The sequence below is a fragment of the Agelaius tricolor genome, unplaced genomic scaffold, assembly GCF_023055355.1.
Source record: "Agelaius tricolor isolate 1412-34295 unplaced genomic scaffold, bAgeTri1.0.p SCAF_8, whole genome shotgun sequence".
NCBI classification, from domain to species: domain Eukaryota; kingdom Metazoa; phylum Chordata; class Aves; order Passeriformes; family Icteridae; genus Agelaius; species Agelaius tricolor.
The window spans coordinates 27940220-27960096 of record NW_027269268.1 but is presented as its reverse complement, the minus strand read 5'-3'; positions in this window follow the sequence as shown (position 1 = coordinate 27960096).

Sequence of the window (19877 nt, the reverse complement as noted above, 5' to 3'; positions counted from 1 at the left end):
AGCACCTTGCTCTCTGTGCATAAGTGTGCAACCATGCTGGCAGCAGTCAGGCTGGCAGCCCGACACTCCTCTCACTCCTGTTCCACAGACAAAGACCTGCACCACCCTCAGGGTGAGGGATCTACTCCCAGCTGTTTCCCCTTATTTAGGGAAGTAGAAATAAACTGCCTCCAAATAGTTCCCAGCTCCTCTGGTACCTCTTAATTCTTCCTTAACAGTTATGGAGTTCATACATCTTATCAAATTTCCAGAAGGTAGAAAACACTGAAGGCTAAAGAAACGCCCATTGCAGCTGAAAATGTTGCTTCTTATTTTCAGATAATCCCAATGTATATCTCTACCCATCTTTTTTTACCACTGGCATTAGAGTCAGGCTCTGCTACTGCCCAGGTCAGAGGAATGTCTTTACACCATCAGCCACACAACAAATGAGAGCAAGCAGGAGCGGGAAAAGGCTTTGCCTGCCCTTGCATAGCCATGTCAGGAGTTCACCAGATGTTAATGTGCAAAACAGAAAGATGGTGTTGTTCATGTGAGTTCAGCCTGTCAGTATTTGGCAGCACGTGACATCCCCTTCATGCTGTTCACCAAAAGATGAATGTAGTTGAGAGGATTTGCTGGAAGCGCAAGAAAGCTGCTAAACCTGGCTGAAAGTCCTATGTGAAGTCTGAGCCTGTCTCCTCTCCAACCATTCCACCTTGCTACACCTAACCAGGCAGAGATTCAGACTGAGAACAAAACTCTTCCAGTGGATGCAGGTTTATCCATCAATGAGAGCAAAAAAAAAGTATTCTGGCACTTGCAACGAGTGCTGATCCCTTGTTCCCAATTCATAAGAATGACTCCACACTGAGACATTCAAAGGGCTTAGACTCCATGAAGGTATTCCAGTGCTTAGGGGCATTCTGCCAGTTCTCATACAATCTATTGGAGGTTTTCCTTAATTTTCAATTGTTAAAATCCCAAAAACAGGTAAAGATTTCCAGAAGACAAAAATAGACATCAGTTCTCTAGCATGAAATTCATGCATTAAAAGTGGCAGGCTCCATTCAAATCCTTGGGGAATAGGGCATGCCAAGTTTCATCTGGCACTCAACCACACTTGTCTATTTAGAAAGCTGGTGTCAGGGATTCCTAATCATGGTCTCAACTATGGGTTTTGACACAAATCCATTTATACTATATAAATCATGAATTCATTCCTTCAAATACCAAAGCCGATTTTGAAATCTTATGTTTATAACATTTCATCTATATTCATCAGTACTATCACCTTAAAAAAAAAAAAAAAAACAGAAACTTTTAACAATATTACCAGGAATGCAATGGGAACAGAACACGAGATTTGTTGGTTTTAAGCTACAAATCTGAAGTGGAAGTGAATGTTAAACGTATGCCTCCTACTAAAACTTTATGAAAAATGAAATGCGCAAAAAGCTGGATCCTTGCCATGACACCCATTATGGTGAAGTCTGAGACTCTGACCCTTCGTGTTATACTTATTGTGTTTTTGACACATTTAGTCAATTAAAACGGGTGAAGTGTAATTTGTTTTTCTTAAGTTTAATACAGCATGTCAATAGACGCTAACCAAAATTTATAGTAAGAACACTAAAACTGCCACTTGCACTTAAACAAATGAACACAATTTATCATGGTTGAAATAAAAGGAACATCATGTGCATTTGACTTTATACTTCACATGAGCATGTTGCCAAATATAGGAAAGCATGTTACAGCTGACACTTCCAATGGAAAAGACATTTTACTTCACATTAAATATTGGTGTGAAAAATTTGGACCCTGTCCAATCCTAAGAAGTGTTAACGTTGGCACTTCCACTGTATACTTTTACTGTAAATTGTTGTAACATTTATTTGACATGGAATACCCAAAGGATTGATGAGTAAAGAAAGGAAGACTTTTTATTGTGCCATGTTCCCTTTTTCAGTCATGCATACTAAGCCTTTACATCTTCAGAGTTTAAACAAGTCACCACCTGTACTCAATCGGTGAAAGTTATTTTTCATGCAACTGGAGTTTGCCTTTTTTATAAACCTATAAAAGCACACATTTTCCATTTTATTGGTCAGCAAAGCAATGGCTGATTTAACCATAAAACTTACAAATGTTGTTTCTTTATGGAGATCTATGTTTTTTTAGCCCTTTATAATTCCTTGGAATATAAGCCTCCTTCATTTCATTTGTTGTCAGAGAGTGAAAACACAAAACAAAGTGGAGTATTTTTTCTTTTCATTAGAAAAGTTCACCTAACACTACTACCACTTATATTATTGCCCACAGACTACTAAAGATTTAGGAGGAACAAAGTACTGCTGCATAAAAATTTATCCGCTTCAATTAAGTACCTGTACAAGAATTCTGTGTTCGTATTATGTGAACTATAACTACATTTATCTGCAGTAATGAAGCACTGTAAAACGTTGGAAAAGTGCTGAGGGGCACTTCGTATGATTTACTGAACTGATCTCTAGGTTAAGAAAGCAGGCCTAAGACAAGGGAATTACTCTTTTCATCCATATTTTTCAAATTAAGAAAATCCATAGCCTTTTGAATTATAAAATTAAATTTTAGAGACACAAACATGAAAATGATTGGGGTATTTTAACAATCTTAAATACCCAGTCCAAGGCTTTGAGTTTTGATCTATTTAAATACAACACTTCAAGCTTTCTGCATTTGATTACAATTAAAAGAGAAATTTATACGTACAAATACTGGGAAAACAGATTTTTTTTCAAACTAGACAAGCAACACAGATGTCCCCATACCAGGGAGAAACCTCCACGACCATGTGAAGCAATGAAACTGGAGAATGTAAACAGCAGAGGACATGAGCTGGTGCCCAGGGTTACATCTGGTGGCACCCAGAACATCAGGTAGTGGCACCCTCAGAGCCCCCCTGGAGAGAGGAATAGGTTTATTATTTAAATTTTTTAATTACTGCAGTGAGTATCTATCCATTAAATGGAAAAAAATTATATCATTTGTCTGTTCTTCAGGCCTACAACTGACTGCGAAAACCAAATCTAAGTGAATGGAGAGTCCTAAGAGAAGGACTTTGAATAGATGATCCATGTATCAGAAACCCATCAAGCCCACCTTCCCCTTTGCTATTTCTAAATTGCAAACATGCTCTTTAGCAAAGACAAAGGACAGAAGAAACACAGGAGTGTAGAAATGCTTGGAGTAAGATAAAATAAAATTTTTGGTAGATTTACAGTGCTAACCACTCAATCAAAAAAGGAATATCAGCAAAAGCAAAGCCAGCTCAATCTTCTCTCAGCTAGGTATGATCAAGACATGTTGCCTCAATGTCATCCTCAGTCTTATCAAATTATTTTTTCATGACAATCTCTTCACTCTGCTTAGCAATAGGGAAGTCAAAGAGATCACTCCTATCTCCTAATTCATAGCCAAAAAAAAAACCCACTCAAAATCACCCCACAGGCCACAGGCAGTCATGTAGTAAGAACATGTTTCCAAAGAGATTGTACAGGCTCCATCCTTGAGTGTTTTCAAGACTCAGCTGGATATACCCAGAGTAACCTGGTCTGATCTCATGGATGATGCTGGTTTTCCCCCCCCTTTTTTCTTCAGGAGATGACACTGGATGCTCATGACCTTCCTGCCTAACCTATGATGATGCCATTAAATTTCTTATTTCAACTGAGACAACATGACTTAAAAGATGTATTTTGAAGACAAAACAAGAAAACGAACAGCCAGCTATTTGATTGCTAAAGAGTAACAAATTATAAAAAGTTGTTGTTGTGCTGTTCCCAACACAATGGAACCATCATTCTACTAGAATGCAGATAAAATACAGGTAGATATTTGTATGAAAGTTTCCCTATTTGCATCTTGTTTCGGGAAAGAACAATTACAGATATTATAGAGGCTGCATGGATTTTTTCCAGGTTAAAAAAAGTGATCTTTTCCTTTTGTGTGGATGTAATGTCAAACCTGGACAAAAGAAGGTTGAGTTTGTACTACTCCAATTTCTAGCTGGAGTTAATGATGAGTGTGCGGGAGGAATACTCCATTTTAAAGTAGCACTACCTTTCCTCCCGTGTCACACTATCATCTTTAATGGCAACAATAATTCACTTAAGGCAGGAAGACATTTTTTCTGCTTTATCTATAGATCATTAGAGCAGTCTGCCTGCTGCATTAATGCCTGCTAAAATGGCATGCTGCTTCCCACTTTATGGCTCTATGTCAAAAATGTCTCTGATAGCTGGTTGCTCACTCCACTTTGTCTGTGTTAAACAATCCATTCCTTATTGGATGAGCCACGCTATCGCACGGCAGTTACTTGACTTCTATAATATCCTCTATAGGTGTCAGGTCTCTGGAGAACTGTACGTCCTCAACTCCCACTGAAAGCAAAGGTGGATGGCACCTTACGGATCAGATGTTGTGACTTTCTGAAGAGCTGCTTAAGCTTTTCAGTTAAAACTCAACAGCTGTGCAAAATGCAGGCATTATTTTTAGCCATACATCACATCTCTCCGTTTTTGATAATTTACTACCATGCAAAATATGTTGCTGTGATATTGCTCAAGAGATAACAGCAAGGGAGAATTAGTACAAGTATGTAACGAACCAGGGCCAAACACTTCTGGGGACACAAACTAGGTTTCCTACACTGACTCAGAGTGTTGAGAGTTGGGTTTTTATATTTTTCAAGCCTTTGTTTCTCTGCAATATAAATAATATTACAAAGAGTCAGGAAAAGTGTCTCATGGCATTTAGTGATTCAATTTGGCTTAATCAAATTCAAATATGTTTGTTGACTTTTATTGTATATGCTCTGGAGGTTGTTCACCCAAAATGGTAACATTTGAGATAAATACAGAAGTAAAGGAGAAAGAAAGAGAGGTAGAAGAAAAATATTAAAAATTAATGACATAAATTAAGGAAAGATTACTATATATATCGAGTGAAATGAAGAAATCTGTTTGCAAAAGTACATACAAATGGCCCAGAAGGGGTTGCTGCATTTGTAGACTTGGAATACAGTAGCTAAATCATCATTCTCTTTGGATGCCATATTATTTTACAGATTTTGTTAAATAATATAACACACCTAAAGCTTTGCACAGAAATAGAGACTCTTTATGAATTATATCCAACATATAGATAGATACTTATATATATATATATAATATTCTCTTACTGATCATTTGTGATCTACACGAATGAATCTGCACAAATAGTTGTCTTCTTTGCAAATGTAGAACTCCAATCTCATGTAGACTCCCTTGAAAGAGCCATGGGTCTTTCAGAAAAACTTCTGAAACTGAAATAATAACTTATGCTTTGATTAATCCCTGACTAAGAGGCTTAGAGTACATGTGGCTTACCCGAGGAACTTGAGCTGGTCACGTGCTCCAGTTGTGAGTGTGCTGGGTATTGTACAAACATAAAACAAAACACCTGATTACTACCTTATTCACTGGGGTGCATTGCACTTGATGCACACTACTTTTAGAACAACACTGCTCTGAGTAAGAGACTGTTACTCATTTTGTACTCAACAGAGTGATTCTGGATACTGGAAGGATCCTGGGTCATTTTGCTGAAGATGGAAAAAATTTGCCCCTTTGCAAACCAAAATTTTTTTTATTTATTTCTCTATCAGCATCATACAAGGTATTATTTAGATGACTGCTTGTTGCAGCCCCCTGGGGCAATGACCCATTGCATGCTGTTTTAAAGATCTTTGACATTTTAGACCTGCCATGAATGAAAAATGTTGAAAAGTACTCCAAAGCCATCCTTTAGAACCAAAAAAACATGAGGACTCAGGGGCCTGTTATGCTGTGCACTCTGTATTCCTGAATCTCTTTGTCATTGTTATTACAGTTAGCTTATGGACCACATTATTCCTTATAATAACGAGGGAGGTTAATGCTGATGAAAATGAGAAGTTTACAGTGAATCATACTAAGTAAGTGCTGCCTCTAAGGCTGCAAGCACTTGGGAAATGGTTTGAGGCTTCGCTTTTCAAGTTAGAGGCTAGGCCGTTACCTCCCACTTTGGACAGGAATGTCTTGGCTCCATTTTGATGTTATATCTGTTAGGTGCAGAGTGATGAGTCTATCTTACCGCTGATTCACACCGGCTGTTCCAGCGGCAACATGTGACTGTGATTCCTCCATGGCCCAGAGGATACTTTCCATCAGTGGTAACAGATGTTACTAATTCAGAAGGCCAAAAGAAAGAATAAAATTATAAGCACATAATACATATAAACATTTCAGTCATATTCTTTTGATGATAGAACCAATAAATGCAAAAGTTAAAAAGAAATTAATGCTGCTGCTGTTGATATTTTTTGGAAGACCTGGATGGTCAGGAAAGAGTCCCACTGAATGAGGACTGAATGCAGTAAGTTAAATTGTTGATGGAAAATAGAAAATAAATTGTGATTCTTCTTTTCTGAAGGCCTCAATAGAAACAAGTGTAAATCACCTGAAAGAATATATAAAGGGATGTGTTATGGTAAGGTGGTGACACATCAAATCATCTCAGTTCTCAGCAGACAGGGTGGGAAATGGAAATGTGTTCCTCGGGGCTGTGATTTCAATGTAATTCTAATAATTTAAGGCAAGTTATTAAATTGCATCTAGTGCCTGGCCAATGTTAGGACCAATATGATTATAAATTTGCTGATTTTCGATCCATGCAAAATGGCATGCACATTGGAGAACTTCTCTAGCATAAATGACTGGTACAGATCTCATCCCTTCTCAATCTTTGACAGTAATTCTGTCATTTCCTGGTCGATCATACCTCACTTAAATACCATTTTCAGCTGGACATTTATTATTGAAAATTCTCTTTCCAAAGTAGTCATTATATTTTATGTAACCTACTTATCTACAAATGTTTAAAGGGAAAAAAAACCCACCTCTTCCTTCAGCTCTACTTTATCCCTTTTTCATAACCAGTCACCACTATAGACCATTCTACAGCTGAACTGTGTTGTCTTTGTCCTTGGTATAAATTACTTGCTCAAATAAAAAACCCAATTTGGTGCCTTTTTTTTCTTTTAAGTTTGGGGGTTTTTTGTTTGTTTTGGTAAAGCAATTAACTCTACATAGAAATAAGCTTACATTTTGTGGATTAATCAAAGGAAAATAGCAATGTATTTAGGCAAAGGGAATGAATCACCTTCCTTTCATTATATGACCAGGGACTTTGTAAATTTTTCAGGACAAGGATCATGTCTTATTCACCGGATAAACTTTGTCATTATATACACCTATGTTATTTCAAGAAATATGGGTTAAATAAGAAAAAAAAGTGGCCATTTGGAACCCAGCCTGAAACTCGTTGAAGTCAATGAAAATATTTCCATTAGCTCCAGTATGAGCTGGATCAGATTCAAGAGGTCCTGTGAACAAAAACATCCATGATAATATAATAAAGACTCCATCACTCAAGGGAACCAAATTAAGATCACACAGATGACCTAAACTGTTGTATTTCCTCATGGGTTTGAGCACTTGATTTTGCTCCCTTAAAATTTTTAACATAGCTGTTTTGTCTGTGTTACTGGCAGCGTCACATTACACTGCAATGCAAATCAGCAGATGTATAGCTTTTGAATTTTTTTTTTATTTTTTTTAACAGGCAACAGCCTTTTCTGCAAGTCACAATGCAGAGTTACTTTTTGAGCAATAAAAGCATTATAGACACATGAAGCAAAGTTCTTCAAAGTCAGATATAATTATCCCTTCTATCCAGCACTTTATATAATATTTATTTCCATTAATCTTGGAATTTATGTCTATTGTTTATTGAAAAAAATGAATGCAATGTCAAATACAGAACTCCACAGGGGAATACATTGGAATTCTGGAAATTTTCAAACTAATTCAACATTTTTGCCATACATGTATTAGGAATAATCCCAAGTGTAAAACCTAATGTCACTGATGTAAAACTGTCTTCTAAAAGTTTGAAAGTCTGTCATCTTTCTCCATATACTCACTTCATTAAATAGTTTACAGCTTGCAAGGGGATCACAATGTTGGAGTAAGAAAATGACTGTCCTGACAGATTCAGACAATAAAACAACCAGATTGTTGTATGAATGTTTTCTCAGACTGTTGCTGCAACACATAATAAATACAAATATTGAAACACCTGCATGATAAACATAATACTTTTAACAGATGTTAATCCCCCCTGAATGCAACCAGTGGATTTAGATCGCATAAATGCAACTTGCCCCGTTCAGGTCTCCCTGGAAAATTGCCAATCATGTGGTTGCTTTCTGACCAACTGCTGCAATGTACATGCATGGATTTGCTTCTCAGTTCTCCTAAAATGAGCATTTTTAAAACAATCCATAAATATAGCAATATGTGTGCATGACACTGAAGCTCATCTACAATTTAGGTTGCTTGTCTGCTGTCAGCATGAATTGGTATTTTATTTTAGAAAAGAGTGTTCCAAGTTAAAAACAAATCTATTCTCTCAAAACCCTGACATTCTGGAAAGCTGGGCAGAATGTTTTTCTCCCCTTGGTGGGACTTGTTCTGCCTCAATACTCTCTGATCATATGCAGCTTCTGTTTACTTCAACAAATTTAATGGAGGTTCAGCATATTTGAAAATTAGCTATTAACCCTATCAAAACACTACTGAGGTTTTGATACCCCTAGGGGAGAAGCACACACTTACAACCCGTTGGCTTAAACTTAAGTACCTGCTTATGCACTCTGTTGGAAAAGAGCCTGAATTTACATCTGCCTTTTCACCTCCAGAGTGTATTTGAATGCCTTTCGTTGTAGCCTCAGTTTATACAAATAGCTCTGCACCCGCAGGGCCATCCCTGCCTTACCAAAGATGACAGTGTGCATTTGCAGGGCAGTCAGTGGCATTGCTCAGTGGTGAGCTATCCAGCCGGCAGGGCTGACCTCCTGACGTGTGTGTAGCTGAAAATAAGCCACGCTGGGAGCAGAAAATAGCCGGCCAGTGATTATTCATGGAAACTGAATGGCAAAGAAAAACCTGTAAACTCCATTTCATCCTTCCATTGGCTGCGTTAATCCAGAGAAAGTGGCACAGAGGCACAACAAAGATCAGTGCAACAGCAATTCTTCAGGAAAAAGCAAAACTTTACTCTCAAAGTTGACAAATAAACAAAGAAAACAATAACATAATTTGTATACAAATTAACACTATCTTGCCATATTTCCGCGCACCACCTAGGGACATCTGAGTTTAAAATAAAACGTGGGATGAGTATTTCAAAAGATAGAAAGGTTCACCTGGTAAAGAAGGTGCCCAGAGCAATTTGTGGCTGTAGATCAGGAGAAAAAGATGCAGCTGAATAGGAAACAATAGAAGTGTTTACCAAATGGCTCTGGTGAATCTTCAGAGTTTCTCTTGGTGACAAAGGAAGACATATCGCAGATGCATGTTGATTAATAACCATCATTATCAAAAATGAAGACTCAATTCAGTTCAGTTGTACTCTTGCTGAAATAATTGCAGAAAAAAAGATTGTAGCTGGTCATAATTCATAAGAAAAACCACCAAGAAGATGTATTGCTTGGGATATAAGTAGCTACAGGGAGAGAGCTGCTCTAAGACAGAGATAGACCAACAAATGTTTCCAAAATGCTACTATTCAGACATTAACAAATAGATCTATTTGCTTAATGGCAAAGAGCTGTGTTTTCTCACTTCATCTAGTTGATTCTGCAATTAATTGCAATATGTTGAGGACATAGAACACAGGAGAAACCTTTCCATTGGTTATAAAGGGAAAAATTCAGCTGATTCTTCCACTTTTTAGGATTATTAGCTCATCATAATTAAAAGAGAAAAAGATGGTGTTGCATAAAAATTGTTCCAGATGAGCCAATGTGATCAAAAAAGTGAATACACTGCTTAGACAGATGCACAACTGATTAGAGGAGAACACAGACTTTTCTGAGATACAGATATTCATGATTATGATTATGGTGTTCAGTGACTGTGGTAATCTGAGCAGCCATGTTCAAAACACTTTTAAATGCTATTGAACAACTAGAATTAGTTAATTAACAATTCTAAGTGCTGCTCTTTCCAGGAAAACTCTCATATAAGGAGAAACTGGCAAGATTTTTTGTGTTATTAAAATATAGTTGAAAAATGCTGAAAAAAAAATCAGTAAGATTAACTAAAAGGATCTTTTGGTCTGGTCTCAAATGATATAACAGCTAGAGAAAGTTCAGTGAAAACAAAACGTAACAAATTCAAAACTGAGGAAGGAATTGCTCTTTTATTCACCCCATACTTAAGACTGAGAAGTAATTCTAAGATTCAAAATCATTTGGTCTCTTCTATGGTTCTTAAGAGTTTCAAGAGTTGATTATAAAGCCCATTGTTTTTCAGAGAAATTTTACATTCTTTGTTCTTTTATTTTATTATACTTTTATTTTTTTTAACTAAAGCACTAGGTTCAGAGTGAGAAGAATAAACTTTCTTCAGTGAGGTTTGTTCTAACCATTTTAAAGAGTTCATCAGATGCATTAATTATTTTCCCTGGCTTCAAAACCAACTTCTGGTTGGCTATGCCTACAGCAGACATTTTCATGCTTCTATATGGTGGTGTCTTGGCACCTGACTAGCTTTGCTGCTGTTATCAAAATGCAGAAAATGGAGGAGAAGCCTGGATGCAGACACATTCTCATTTTGCCAGGACTCTCTCCTCTACTTATTATAATGCTGCATATTTTACCTGTGCAATTCTGAGCACACTCCAATTTATAGCTGCATGAAAATTTTCTATAAATTTAGAGAAACTCGTGGCAGTTAAATATTTTTTCATAACTGCCTAATTATGAAGTATTTGCTCTCATTTCTGCCCCTATAAATTTCCTGTTAGGCATTATGAGCCCATGCTCCAACCTGAGCCTAAGGTGCACCATCCCAGCAAGGCTTTAGCATCAAAGTGAAGGGTGGTGGAGGAGTTTTGCCACTGCCATGCCACAGCTTGCCATTGCAGGGAGAGACAAGTGTGGCCATGACAGGGATGGGGATACCTTTGAGGGCTTTCAAAACCAGATCCCATGAGAGGGATATTCCCAGTCCCCACAAAATTGATCAGAGTAAGCTGAGTGCAGAACACCTGAGTGCTTCACAGCCCGAAAAATTACTGATACAAAAGTGTCTTGGGTTTGTGTTTTGAAAAATAATGTCCACCTGCTATACCCACAGATTTGCTATAGCTTCTGTTTCTGCAAATGGTGCCATCAGCAAATTGGGGCTCTCTGCTTAGGGCTGTGCATGGACTCATCCCAGCTCATCTTCTTCCTCCCCTCCACTTTGCAGCAGCTAAAATGCTTGCCTGAGGAGACTACAAGTGACCAGCATAAGCCAAACTAAAAATATCAAACCCTCACAGCCCTCAGGGGTGGACAAAAGACTGCTTGGGCCTTCAATTCTTTTTGCAAACTCATACCAAAGTGGCCCTTGGGGCTCCTGCTTGCCCAAGAGATTAAGGTTGCCCTGAGCCTCATTAACCACTTGCATTTTAAAGTTGAAGCCTTGAAGTCTTTCTTGTGCATCTCCTCACCCCTGGCAGAATTTCCCTGTCCGAGTCTCCACCTGTGCTCTCAGTCTTCTCAATGGCGATTGCAAACTTCACCCCCCACCCCAGACTCTTCTGGCTCTTCTGGCTGCACACGTGCATTTATCTATTTTCCATCACCTCCTGCACAAGTGTAAAGGCTTTCAGGTGATTCTTGAAGGGAAGCCTGCTAGGGCATTCCACTGTGCAACAGTACTCCCAGACAATGAGATTGGAGCGAGCCACGAGTACTATTAACAACAAGCAAACAGCCTTAGTATGTTAAAAGCAACCTTAATGATTCTCATTCTTAAACCTGGTTTTCCCATGATATTTATGTGCTAAGGTTCCAGCTGAACTTAGGTTATTTAGGCATTTCTGAAAAGTCTACACTTTAATGGGTTCAAATGACTAAGATGAAAATGAAATTTCAGTAATTAAAGTTCGTGTAAGGGGAGGTGTTTCATTTAGTTTTTTGTTTGTTTGCTTTCATCTATAGGCCTCCAGTGTTTTCGTATCTATTCTATAAACAGGATAATATAAAATCATCTATTTACAGAAGAAATGAAAAGTTGAATGATTCGTTATATTTATATGACCTTAAAACATGTTGCAGAATTGCATTTATTACACACAAAAAAAGCTCCAAAACAATAAAACATCTTATTGAGTAGTTGATTATATGGTATTACAAAAATCTGCCTTCCAGTGGAATCCTTTGGCCTGCATATGTACAACTCTATAAATCTTGCTAAATATTTGTTTCAGAAATTGTCCAGAAGGATGAACAGATTGATTTTCCAGACCTAAATCACTTCAACACTAAATAGTACTCTGGAGAAAACTGTGTTTCTCTTCTTGTTGTTTGCAGACACATTAAGATCACACACTGAGCTGCAGCAGTTCAGCTTTCTGGTCCTTTTGCTGTTTCATAGCACCAAGATGGAAAAGACACAGCTTTGAGACTGCCTAAATACAAGGAGTTAATGAAATCCACAGCAAAATTAAGGAATTATTGAATGCATTTCATTAATTCTGAACTTAGTAACAGACTGTATTTATAATCTGTGGATTTGCATGAATTTGAAAGCTTGAAGAACAAAACCAAAGTGAATATAGGACATCTTCACAAAATAGCGCGTAAAGGTTTTTGGTTCTTTTATAACATATTTTCCTACATTTTTACAAAAAGTCAGCAAAATATTTATTTTTCTGTTAAACTTCTTGAACTACCAGGTCAACATTTTACAAAAGAAAATTTTTCTACTAAGAAAATTTTGACTTGTAAGCAGTTTACAACTTAATACCTCCATTTAATGGTGTTCTGATTAATTTCCACAAAGAATTTGCTGTTCCAATTTAAGCTCACTGTTTCAATTTGTATTCCATAGTGTGATTTTGAAAATGTTATAGAATGTATTTCCTCAACTGAAAATAATATTTTTTCCAAATATGAATAAGGATATTCCCAGATATACCTTCCTGTTAAAGACAAAGCATATTTGTAGGCACTTAATGCCATGTCTTTAATTTTTTGGTGAAAGCCTGATGCTATCCTTCTCCATTTGTACTGCAGGCTCCTGCCCAAAGCACCATGCTTGCCAAAGACATTCACAGATCTTTGATTTTTTTAAAAAATATACATTACACCAGAGCCCATTAAAAACTGAAAAGTAAGGAATGCTTTTTTTCACTTTTGTCATCCATAACATGCACCAAATACAATTATGTGTGTGTGCACTCGTCAGCAACACTTCACAATTGCAGTTTTACCACACTTCTAAGGCCTAGAAGGACTGATTCAGTTTAGGCTGGTTTTACATACGTGATCAATTTTAACAAATCTATTTTTAAAATATGGAGGCCCAAAAGGTGAAGAGTCTTATCCAGTGTGGTCAAAGATGAATGCTTTGTACAGCTGTAATGAGACCAGCCTTAGACCCTTTGTCATGTCTGCTAAGATTATATTCTCCTGAAAATCTACATAAAAAGTTAGGGCTCATACATATTTTCTAGATATTTACATCCCTTTAAAACATGCAGCCAGCTAAATTATTATGTGAAGGGTACTAATGTCTGTTTATATATGGTATTGCTTAGTATAAAGAAATTGTGGTGTGAAATATCTTTTTCTTTATGGAGAAAAAGAAACCTGTGCCTTCACCTGGCAAGTCACTTCTCTGTCCTCAGTAGGTTTTGTGGGTTGTTGGGGCTTTTTCTGACAGTCTTAGGTTACAAAAAGATTGGTAATAAATGCCTCATGAGAAGTCTCCTTGCAAGTATAGTATAGAACTGTGAAATCTATAGGAAAGGGAAGAGAGAAATTTCCCAAACACAGCCAGAACCTCTCTTGTTTATACTCTAAGCCTCTTTGGATTGCAAAAGATTCTTGCATTTAGTGCCTAATTCTGAAAAATAATTGAAACATTTCAAATGATCCTAAAAGCCATGTGGAAAGGTGGACTTTATGCATCTTTAAAAAAAAAATCCCAACACCTATTTGTCAAAACTCTCATTTCCTATTAAGTAAATCAAATTGAATTGGTTTAGTGGTTTAGTGAGTTTCTCCTCTGCTAAATGAACAAAAGCTGCTGGATCCAGCAAAATAATTAAAAATGTGCTTTTACAGGATAGAGGGCTTTAGGAGCTGCACAAACCCACCAGATTTTATGAGTTTTCAGACCAGTTCTATTCACAGGGTGAGAGTGAATATCTCCCAGTTCCCAGAGAGCCTCCCTTCACAAATAAAAAGAACAGTGATAAGCTGAAAGACACGCAAGGTGAGCATAAAATATAATTAAACCATACTTCCATTTTCAGTCTATTGCAGCTGCTAGCCTTACTGATTAGCAGTTCTTCCATCTATGAGTCATCTCAGAGATCTATTCACAGGGGGTCCAAGCCTGAAACCACTTTTGCTTCAAAGGATGACAAGGAACAAATATTCAGATGCAATTCCATGTAGGCTGAAGACCAGTAAATCTACAGTATGAAAATGACAAAACATGTGCCAACTTAAAAGCTATTATGCTAATTTAATCATTTGCATACGATAATTTCATAATATATACACTCTCTGGGTCAACAGTGATGTTCTTCTTCATGCAGGATATTCAAAAACCAAGACAAGCATAACAGGCTGCTAAACAGAGGTTCCCTCCACCTGTTATCTGTAAGATACTCCTTGAAGCCAGAATGTGAACATAAAAACTGGATAAATTCTGTGTAAACACTAAGATCAGACAGCTCATCATAATTTTACCTTACATCTCAGTTTGCACAAGTGTTAAATGTAAGTCTTTCTGGTGTTTTATGAACTTTACTCATAATGATTATAGACTGTACAAAAACCAAGTCCTCGGTTTGGCTGTTCTTTACACTCCTCTACTTGTTCTTGCAGGTCATACATTTGTAGGAAAAACATGTCAAGTAAAAAAAATCCTAGCAAAAAAAAACATAGGAAACAGGTGCTTTAATATTCCAAGGATGAGCTGAACATGGAGTGCAAGATGCTCCTTAAATGCTCAAGTTGCAACTTGAATGCTCAAGCTGTCTTCTCCCATTTCAGCCTGACTTTTCTGTACTATATGAATCCATTGTCCCACATCAAGTCTCTCTAAGTGCAGCAGCTCCCCATCCAGTTCCAGGAAAGCTCTTAGCAAATCACTGCCCAAATTGCCCATGCCACATGATGATGGGCTTGACAGCAGTCACCTCCTTCTAGACATTTACCCCATCATCCCAAAATGATAGGCTCTTTTGTCTCTGCTTATGGAGATCTGTAGCAGGTTGTCCCCTTCATATCCTCAGGGTGAGTGTCTCCCATCCTTCAGAGAAATGCATCTGATCTTGGAAAAGTTCCTACTCAGCATTGTGAAAGGAGGGGTACTGAGAGAGTTTCGTCCTCCAGATCCATATTTGATATTTCATGTGTTAAATTACTGCAAGTCTAAAGTTCTTTATACACTTCTTTATGGACCAGCCTTCAAGGGCAATTGAAGTAAATGCCTAATACAAATGCAGCTATATGGGAAATACATCCACAGGAGTTTGGCTTGTAGTTGGGATCAGCTGCTGTTTTGACATGTTTTGTTTGGAGAAGGTAGACACTCTCTGGAGGGTTTTGAGCTGGTGTGGTGCTCTGCCTCCCCAGCAGCTGAGTAGCTGCCATATCCCACTACACTTTGCTATCCAGGGCTGCCACTTGAACTTTCCATGCAATAGTCATCTGGTGATATGGGGACAGCTCTCCCCTTGTCTATCCTCAGCTGGAACACTGGGGCACCTCTCTGGTGGCTCTGCCATCCACACTTTCCAGAGATGAGAGGTGGGTGCAGCCAAGGTACGCACTGACGGATTTCTGTGTGGTTCCAAGAAATTTCATCCCAAGTCTTTTTCACTGTAACTATATTTCAGTGGCTGTTAAAATCAAAACCTCACAGATAAGAGAATGCACACAGCCATCAGTCAAGTTAAATAAATGCCAAATGCAGAGATCTGGGCAGGCATTCCTGGGAACTTGTATTTATTCCTTCATGCACACCTACCAGGGAATGTTTTGCATTCCAAACTCTGAAAGCCATGCCCAGCTATTTGTTTCCATAGATATGGCCATGAAGGTGTCCACAACATAAACATTTCTATGTGAAAAAGAGGCCTTGGATAGTAAAAAAATTTATAGCTCACATCTTCTCTGTCATAAGCTATTTAAGATTTAAAAGTTCATGACCAATTTCTTAATTTTTAACTACTGTACGAATGACTTTACCACCATAGCAAATGTTTCCAATATTTTTTCAAGCACAAATCCACTAAACAATCTTTGTATTTATTATGTTTTCCTTTAATACATAAATCAAAAGACAATAACAAGCCTAATGTCAAAGAAAATTTTTGACACTCCATACATTAAATAAAAGCAGCCGATAAACAGTTTAGATGAAATTATGGCTTGAAATGTAGTTCCCAAGAGGAATGTGGTTCATAAATTGATTTTATACTGCCTCTGTCATTGTTGATTTGAGATATGCACAAGACACCCACAGTCATTACCAGTGCTACCATTACTTAGCCTGCCTTTGCTCTGACTGATATTTAGACACACAGAGACTACCAGCCATCTATTTCTGTGAAAAATGCTTTGTTTGGTTGTCATCACATGTGTAGCATGCTGCCTTCTATTTGAAAGCTTGACACATAATAAAAAAATTGGAAGAAAATCAACCTTTAAATTTTGACCATGCCTGAAACCCAGAAACTTTGGATATTCAATGGGAAAGGGTTTTCCAACCAGAAAAATGAGGTAGCATTCGATTGGTAATTGACATAATGTCATTGAATCTCAAAGGTAAACCATTTCAAGCTCATGAGTTCTTTATTGTATCCCTCCTTTAAAGGCAAGGCACCTTGAAAAAGACGCTTCCTTTTTTCTTTTGCACTTCACCTTTTTCTGTAGCTAAATGTTACCACAGAAATCGCTGCTTCAAAGATTCTAGTCAGTTTATTGCCAGAATATTTATAATTATTTGGAAATTAATACATCAGTGTTCATTTTAAATATGGGAAATGAGAGACTAATTTGTGTGGAGCAAGCATTTTGTTTCTCCTTCACTTCTGTTGGAAGAAAGTGTTTTTCAAAGTACCTGAGATTATGTAATACTGTGCCTTTCACGTGAAGGTCTTGATTTTCAAAATTGCACTCTCCATTCATTTTCCTCTCATAAGAACAGAAGAATTCATTGAGCTGTGCTCTCTCTTGTTCACCAATGAGTACTTCAAAATAGACTTAAGGGAGAGCTAAGAGTTAACTCAAGAATTCATTGTAGAAAAGTTCTAATAACAATGAATTATAAATAAAATGACCATGGATGGACTCATCTAGCAAATGATATATTTATTAAGTGTACCGCTTGGGTTTTTTTATAGGTCAAGGTACCCCACCTCTACAAGCAAAGGTGGTAAGCTTCTCAAAGAGCCCTTAATCATTATGCTAACTATGTGACAGCACATTTGCTGAAAGCTATACAAATGGAGCATTGTGCCTGAATGGTAAATATATGCTTTCAGCACAAACAAAACTAATAGATTTTAAGAGTGACTTTATGCCTTCACTAGCAACTAGTCTTTAAAGAGTACACATCCTTAGCACAAATCCTGATGATAAAGTATGTGCAAGCAGAGCTCTTAAAAAGAGAACATTTGAAAGAGACTGCACAGCCCAGCAGATTTCCTATTTGCTGTGCTTTCAGTTCACTCCTCTAACACCTCTACAAAGAGATTTCACAGCAATATGCATTCACTTGAAGAAAAAAGTGGGTCTATAGGAAATAAACCATAAATATATTTCCACTGCTCTACTCATGACATTTGTTGCCATTGTTTTGTAGGGAATGGTATAGCTGATTGATAGCACCATTGTTTTTCCTCCTGACAATTTTTCCTAGTAAGTGCCACTGACATTGCAGAAAACCTATAGAAGCTGGCTGGCAGCTGGCAGCTAGATTTGTAAAGTGAACCCTGGGCAACTGTGTGCATGCAGTGCTGTGGGGCCAAACTGGGAAGTACAAACACCTATTGCTCTCATACAAGTAATGAATTTTTCAACAGGGAGATTCACACCAATAAATTGAGCACATAGGCATAACACATACAATTAGCTTATAAAAAAAATTAACCAGAAGTGAAAAACACCTAACCTGTACTATTCATCAATGAAGGCTGATGTTGCCTTTCTTTTTGTTTGTTTTATTTCCTTATTTAAGTACAATGGAAAGGCTACTGCTTTATTTTCAATGTCATTAAAGCCTGTAATTCATTCCCCTGAAACCACAAGGTTTTCCTTCTTCTTTGTTTTTTTTGGGGTTTTTTTGTTTTTTTTTTTTGTCTGAGGATGTAGATGTAAAACTAATCATCCAGTGAAGGCTTTATCCTTGTATGGTATGAGGAGCTGAGCTCACCTTTGGGTTGTGTCCAAAGAAAAACTCTACGGGGCAGAAATGTATTCCTGAGAGGCTATTAAACTTGCTCTAGGCATTAACATTGATAGTATGTTGATTTAGCTTCTGTCCTCTCTACTGCCCTCGTTAAAGTGACTAAAAACCTTTCCCTCATCAGATCCCACTCCTTTTTACTGAAATCCCTGCTACCTTCAAGATGTGGGAACAAACTCTGATTCTTGAAACTGTGAGCTTCTTGAAACTTCCTTCACTTTTATCCCCTACGACTGAGTAATAATGCTTTCCTCACTTTCTCCTCTTTTTTTGCAATAAAAAATTCCACAATGAGACTCAATGAATATCAAGGCCAAGGCCGTCTTTTGTTCTCAGGACAGAAACCCGGAGGCTTTTACATATCTCATCTCCCAGTCAGAGATTGAGAAATCCTACTTTTGAGCACAGCCTAATTCTGAAGGCTCCTGAGTCCAACCAGCAGTAACTTCACTGTGGATTACAGAGTTTCCCCTCGGACAAAAGTTCCCCACTCGAATGCACCCTAACTTTAGCTAATAGCTAATAGTGGCTGTTTGCCCTCTGCCTGCCCTTTGGGGCAGAGCAATCAGTGGCAGCCGCTCAGGGACCAGGCACCAGCCTTTTCCCTCTCAAGAAACCATTCAGCAAATGTCTCTTTCTACAAGAGTCCTCTGAATGGAACCAATAGCTCTGAGCCACTCTGCTCCTGACCTCTGCAATGTCCCTGTCCTGCCCTGCACTTTCAGGCTTGGAAACGCTGCTCAGGCTGTGCTGTTCCCCCTGAGCCCTCCACACTGGCATTGACCTGGCTGGGCACGTCACAGAGACATCCCAGGGGGAGCAGGGATGGGTCTGCATGCACCCAGACAGAATGAGGCTGGCCAGGCTGCTGGGTGGCTGCTGGAAAAGCAATAGGAGCTAACCATGGGCAGAGCAGCTCATGGGATCACGTTTGATGTGAGTGCCATGGGACACCCTTCCCTTGCTTCCAGCAAAAGTAGACATGTTACATCTCTACATTCTCCCCTTTTTCTTGCTAATTCCATTACATTGACTTATCCCCATCCCCCCCACCAATGACTTATCCCCCGTGCTCCTTCTCTTGTATATCTTTCTCAGGCAAATCCTAGCCCAAAACTCAAGTCCAATCCCTCCATCTTTCAATTTGACTACCTAAAGCTTTCTCCAAACCTCCTGACCTTATGCCCCTTCACTATAAAGCAATTCACACTGAAAATTTATTGTCTTATCTGATACTCAGCTCTTCCAGGCTGGCCAGGTTGACCAGCACTAATTCTAGGTTAGATTTCT